Below are 6,542 nucleotides of genomic sequence, written 5' to 3' on the forward strand. Positions count from 1 at the left end.
AAGCATTCATTTAACTTGTATGCAGAGGCGTAGCGATGAGGGGCAGGAGGGGGCATATGGCTCCGGGCGCCTACCTTAGGGGCGCCAAAATGGGTTGAAAAAACAAATTAAAATGTCAATTTAGTTTAATTTTTGCAGATGGGGGAGGGGTGCAAATCGAAAAGTTGAGGGGGGGGGGTGCAAATCGAAAATTTTCTACCGAGGGGGGTGCCTAATTGAAAGTTTGTCCCCGAACGCCGGGAAGGGTCGGTACGCCTCTGCTTGTATGACCTGAAGGTGATATTCCTTAGAGATAAAGCAATCATTTCATCAGGTAAATTACATTAATCTTTTTATAAATGGCAAAAAATAGCTTTCTCTATCCTATCTCATCAACTGGTAGTACTATACACATTTTTGTAATACGCTTCACTAAACATTGATATGTATGACAAACATGTTTTCATATTGTAATGACAACAAGTATCGTCCAATATATAACAAACCCTGAGATCTGTACACGACAGTACCTATCTGCTTTGTACATGTCTCATGTAGACTTAGAACTAATCACAGCAAAAACGTTTGCAATGTGCCAGCAAATGTCTTTCTTCAAAAGATTGCCTAAGCTTTTTTCACCACAAAACTTCAAGAAACTTTGTATTGTGCAAGCGTAAAAATTATTTATTTTTATTACAAATTTGTAAAAATGTAACCAGTTGATCTTTAAATAAAAAAATATTTTCTTTAAATGCATCTTACTTTCCCTAATAATGAAAGATTCATGTGTATTACAATGTATTTTTCAAGAGTTGATGATTAGATTTGTAGTTCTGAAATAGGGGTCTTCCAAACATAACATAACCCAAGCAGTACGGAGAGGGGGTGGACGTGTGGCAAGCTGCCACTAATACCCAATTAGATCAACCACCAGTATAAATCAGGTTTATGTCGATTGTAATCCGTCTATTTATTTGATTTATTATAAAAACATTGCTTTTTACATTATAAATTGTACGTCCGCGTGTCACAAACAAGCGGATTATCCCCAGGATTGTTATGAAGTAAGGTTCCCTATTTTGAGAGATGTACATACACCACGTAGCATTCAGTGTGAAGCTGTTGAAGTGAAAACACAAACATGTTGAACATTAAAGTCGCTGTGTTTCTGATGGTAATGCTTGCAGTAGCCTCTACGTTACCGTTGAACAACACAGGTATTATGTTTACATGTTGTATTTATATACGTTGACTTACATATACTTATTCTTCTGGAGCTCCTTAGGACCAAAGGGCTAGAATTACAACTTGTTGAGTGAATAATCTGTTCGGCTGCTTTGTAGATTTTTCGTTCTTTATTTATTTTCTACTTCTAGCTTAGAAGTAGGACATAGTATGTTTAGATGTGGCGGTTGATTAAAAGTTGGTATATAATGAATGTATGATAGTTTGTATATACGCATGATGTATTTAATAATACAATTATCTTTGGAAATTATTGCGTGCATGTCCATTGCAGTACATGTACACCGATATGAATGTCATATAATTTCACCTAGCGATAGTTTAAGAAGTAGCGTTCATACGCTTCTTGATCTCAGCATATGTAGGGATGGTCGGGTAAGCACTGTGCCCGGCCGCCTTTATGTGGGTTGAGAACACATCCGAGCTGATAGGACTCAGGGAGGTGGTATTTTTTTAAGTCATAGTCAAGATCCAAATTCTAGACAAATTGGACTAGCAGCTAAATTCTCTGTTATTTGTCCACACTGTCCCACTGAGATATTAAAGCTACATCTACATAGATCTATTGGCTTCTCTCTCTATATATAAAGTTAAATTCAGTATGTGGCTGTCGGACGGACGGACGGACACGTGGTAACAAAGAAATATAGTAAAAAAAAAGCTCTAATTAACCGCCATAGAGTAATATATTTTTTAAGTGCTCATTATCTAAATTAATAATCTAAAAAAGTAATATTATGTTTTATGAACAAAAATGTCATTTTCCAAACTTATAACATTCATTGACGGCAAGTGCATTACACAAAAAGAAAATGTATCACCCTTTAACAATTTTTTAATTGTATCCTAAAATTAATTTCTTTAGTCTTTCAGCACTATTTATTTCCCTTGATAAATTACAAAAACACAACAAACGTGATACAAATGTTTTTTAAAAAAACTACTATTAAAGGCAAAAACTTTTACAATTTCATTGTAATTACAATTTGAAGTCTTATATTATACAAAATATTTATTTCTTTGTCATTTAAATAATAGTTGTTTTTAATTTAACTTTTTATAGCGGAACAGCCTGTGCAACGGTATGTTTTTTTTTCACATATTCTACCATGGTAAGACTGGCTGTAGGGGTAGTTTAAAAAATTGACCCCAACCCCAGATTCAAATTTTTATTGTGCTTTTTCCCAAACAGCTCATGATGATCATTCTCATGTAGATGAACATTTACCCAATTTAAATTTTAAAAGTTCATGCACTATAAGGTCAAGTACAGCATCGGTCCTTTCTTTCCCCCCCCCACCCCATCTCTTACTGGGGGCCCACCGCAGAGGAGTAGCGACCCCTCCCGGCGCCCGGGGACAAACTTTCGATTTGCACCCCCCCTCGAACTTTTCATTTGCACCCCCCCCCCCTCAAATTTTCAATTTTGCGCCCCCCCCCCCCTCCCCCCGAGGTCGGCGCCCGGGGACTTATGTCCCCCCCCCCCTCGCTACGCCTCTGGCCCACCGTTGTGTGGTCCTGTAGTCCAGCCCACCTTTATATTTAACTACATATTGTTGACCCCGTCTTGTTATAATAATTTCACTACACTACAAACAAGTTTCCTATTGCGTTAAACAAAGTTTGATATTTTATCCTATTTGTTCTTCTTCTATTGTGTTTTTAAACCATCAGAGACTGCCTGGGATTGTATAAGCCGTGTACATACAACTGTTGCGCTGAATACATCTGCAAGTAATAAAATGAATTTGTTTCTCTGTTACATTTTCTTTTATATCTATTTCTTAAACTGCCACAACGTGTTAAATGAGTTCGCGGAAAAATAACAAGTCTTTATTTTTCGTGTATTTTTAACTTATTTCTTGTTCATTCAAATGTAACACTCACTCAATGGGTATGCTTATTACCCACTGAGGTATTGTGTTTTGGAATTATAATTGTATCCTAATGGGAAATTATAGGCCTACTCCGTCTAGAAATGTTTGTTAATCTATCGTAACATAATAATTGAAGGTTTAGTAAACGTTTTACAAACTAGCTAACAAAATATTGTTTTTGATCCTTTGTAGCTCAAATACGATATGAAGCGACAAACATTATACAAAAGCAAAACAGATTTACACGGTTGACAAAAATATATAGTTTTAAAAAGCGGGCGTAATCTCCCTTAACATTGTGGTAATTTCTCACATCTATATATATAATTCTCTTCTGGGAGACGCTAGAAAACAAGCTGTAAACGCGCTCCCTACCATCCGCACCCCTACATGGTCTTAGTGAGCTGTGGTTCACGCTATGTTTACCTTCGTGGAGTCGGGTTTAGTGACGGCTAATAGGGGCAGATAATTTAGTTTGAAACGATTGTAAACGTTGGGGGGGGGGGGGAGGAAGGGGGGGGGGGGGAGGGGGTATGGTCCTTAACGAGCTACTTATAGCGTTTTAAAGAAATATTTTCAGTGTCAGCGTTGGTACTGTCGAATTCACAAATTATGAATTACTGAAAAGTAGAAAAAACAACAACTAAATAGCGGCTTATGTTATGTCGCGGGCCGGCTCGTTAAATATAAAATTCTAAAACTATTACGAAAAATAATAACCTATGTATACATATATATTTTTTTTCTAGAAACCGTTTTTATACTGGACTGAAATGTTACCCTCGGCCGCATCCACCAAACGAGGTAAAAAAAAATAATTAAAAATCTCATTTTAAGCTGAAGTATTGAATTGTTCACAGTCCACCATTGTCCATCCCAAGCAAAGTCTTCAACAGAATATTATAAAACAGGTAGAAGGAAGCGATAGACCCCCAGATTAGAAATCAACAGGCGGGCTTTAGGCAGGAAAGGTCATGCGTAGACCAAACTACTACCCTGCGGATTATCATTAAACAGACCCAAGAGTGGACCTCATTTCTCTACATTAATTTCATAGATAACGCGAAGGTCTTTGATAGCCTGGATAGAAGGTCAATGTGGAATTTGTTAATGTGCAGCAAATGCAAGATAAAACCAACAAGGTTGCTAATTTTTCTACATGTCTGGGCCTCAACATCCACAGAGGGAAAAGTAAAGTTCTCAAAGTCAATGCATCAAACAGCACCGCTATAACATTGGCAGACAAAGTTATAGAAGAAGTAGATAGATTCAACTAACTTGGGAGTATTGTTGATTATCAGACTGGGACAGATGAAAAAGTAAAAACAAGGCAAGATTAGTCTTCCACCAACTAAAAATATTTGAGTTCTGGATATTTAACCCTTGGAATACAATTGGATTACAACACACTAGTAAAACTAGTTTTACTCTATAGAGCTGAGATATGGAGAATAACTGCCACTGAATATATATAAACACATATATAAAATATATATATATATATATATGAATACATAGATGTATATGTATATATATAATGTATATATATATATATATATATATATATATATATATATATATATATATATATATATATATATATATATATATATATATATATATATATATATATATATATATATATATATATGCCCTATATATACAATCAGGCTCCCTAATAATCGCATTTGTAGTAATTATGTTCAAGTAAAATTGAAGGTAATGTAATGTATTTAAAGAAATCTGTATTGCACATAAAATAGCCCCAAATTATTTTTAGAATGCAACACTGACGACTGACAACTAACCCAAGACCCGGACCGAGGTAGATATTTTTAAATATATATATATATATATATATATATATATATATATATATATATATATATATATATATATATATATATATATATATATATATATATATATATATATATATATATATATATATATATATATTCATATTTATATTATATATATGTATAAAACTCGCACATACTCTTCTGATTTTGTTTATCTGTAATAAACGGGAAACAGCTGTTTTGAAGCCTAAATATAGAATATAAACTAAGTTTTCTTAAACTACCTAAGTAATACGATATCTATGATTTCATATTATAATATAAACAATAACCTTGCTGTTCCAGATTGAGTTAGAAAGATGTTGACATCAAGCAAGACCGCAAGCCTCTTCTATCTATTGGAGTTATTTTCATTTTATTTCTCGCATGATTTAATGAAAGAAAAAACGTGTCGGGCTGTATTCATTGGTGATTAAAATAATAAAATAATGCACAGAATTATTTTTTGTGTAATATTTTGATTACAACTTGTCTTTGCTGTTAGTGAAAAAAGTAAGGATTCTTTAAACCATAGGTAATGACATTATAGCAATGATTCTTGATTATGCGAAGCGAAATGTGTCAAAATAGAATCTCGTAGAAAAAAGCATTACGCAAAAAGTGACCTCCGAACAAAATGTGTATAATAGTGCGGATTATTAGTATTACTTTATAAATTCACATGTGTTTTTTTTTTTTTTTTAGAAATTGGAAATAAATTATTACTTCCGGTCAACGGAATTACTCAAAATTTGATAGAATGCAGAGAATTCGATCTTTTACTTGCATGTTAAATTTCATGTATCTATCTGAAATAGTACGCAACTTATAGGCTTTTGAAAAATGAAAGAAGAATAAGTGCCACTTCCCGTTACCAGAAATTGCTGAAAAGTTGAAACGGATCTACACATTTAAAATAATACTTATATATGAAATGTCATCAACCTAGCTGTTACGGTACTCAAGTTATCGTGTTCACATACACACATACAAACACACATACGCACATACACACACAGACATACGGACAAGATTGCAAAATTATGTTTTCCTGGCTCAGGGATTACAATACTTCTCTATACTTCGTATACGAGAAAGTAAAAATTGGGTGCAATGGTAATGACACCTAGTGGGTGGTTATGGCATCAAGCTATTGTACGGGGTTATGATATCACGTGGGTGTGCGTGGTTATGACATCAGGTAGGTGTGGTGGCTACACAAATGAAAAGTTTGGAACCCTACTGTCCATGGGCAGGTAGAGTAGAGTTCATCTGTTTCAGCTACATCGCTATATATAGATATCGATTGGTTAGCACTATGACCAGCTGCCTAGAGTGAGTCATGGACACCGTACGATCTCGAACCCGGATCCGAACTCACGACGATCGGGTTAGCAATCAAACGCTCATCCATTCAACCACGCTGACACAGTTGTGTTTGGTGTTAATTACAACCAACTTTTGACCCGATATCGACAATGTAAAATAAATATAAAGTGCACTAGTGTAAGGCCTTGACATCGACAGAAGCTACGACCTATTACACTAGATATACCACATACTTTAAAGTCGTGTCCGCATTCATTAAACTTGTATGACG

General features: G+C 34.7%; 1 long non-coding RNA gene across 1 annotated transcript; it reads left to right on the top strand.

Annotated features, from left to right (window-relative positions):
• Positions 1-1,032: 1,032 nt before the first annotated feature.
• LOC131943181 (uncharacterized) lies at positions 1,033-5,383 on the top strand. Its single transcript, XR_009386857.1, has 6 exons — positions 1,033-1,196; positions 2,288-2,306; positions 2,899-2,958; positions 3,851-3,905; positions 4,882-4,926; positions 5,249-5,383. It is a non-coding gene; the product is annotated as an uncharacterized LOC131943181 (long non-coding RNA).
• Positions 5,384-6,542: the final 1,159 nt, after the last annotated feature.

This window comes from Physella acuta, unplaced genomic scaffold (genome assembly GCF_028476545.2).
Source record: "Physella acuta isolate Inbredline_101_S28 unplaced genomic scaffold, ASM2847654v3 ptg000445l, whole genome shotgun sequence".
Taxonomy (NCBI): Eukaryota; Metazoa; Mollusca; class Gastropoda; family Physidae; genus Physella; species Physella acuta.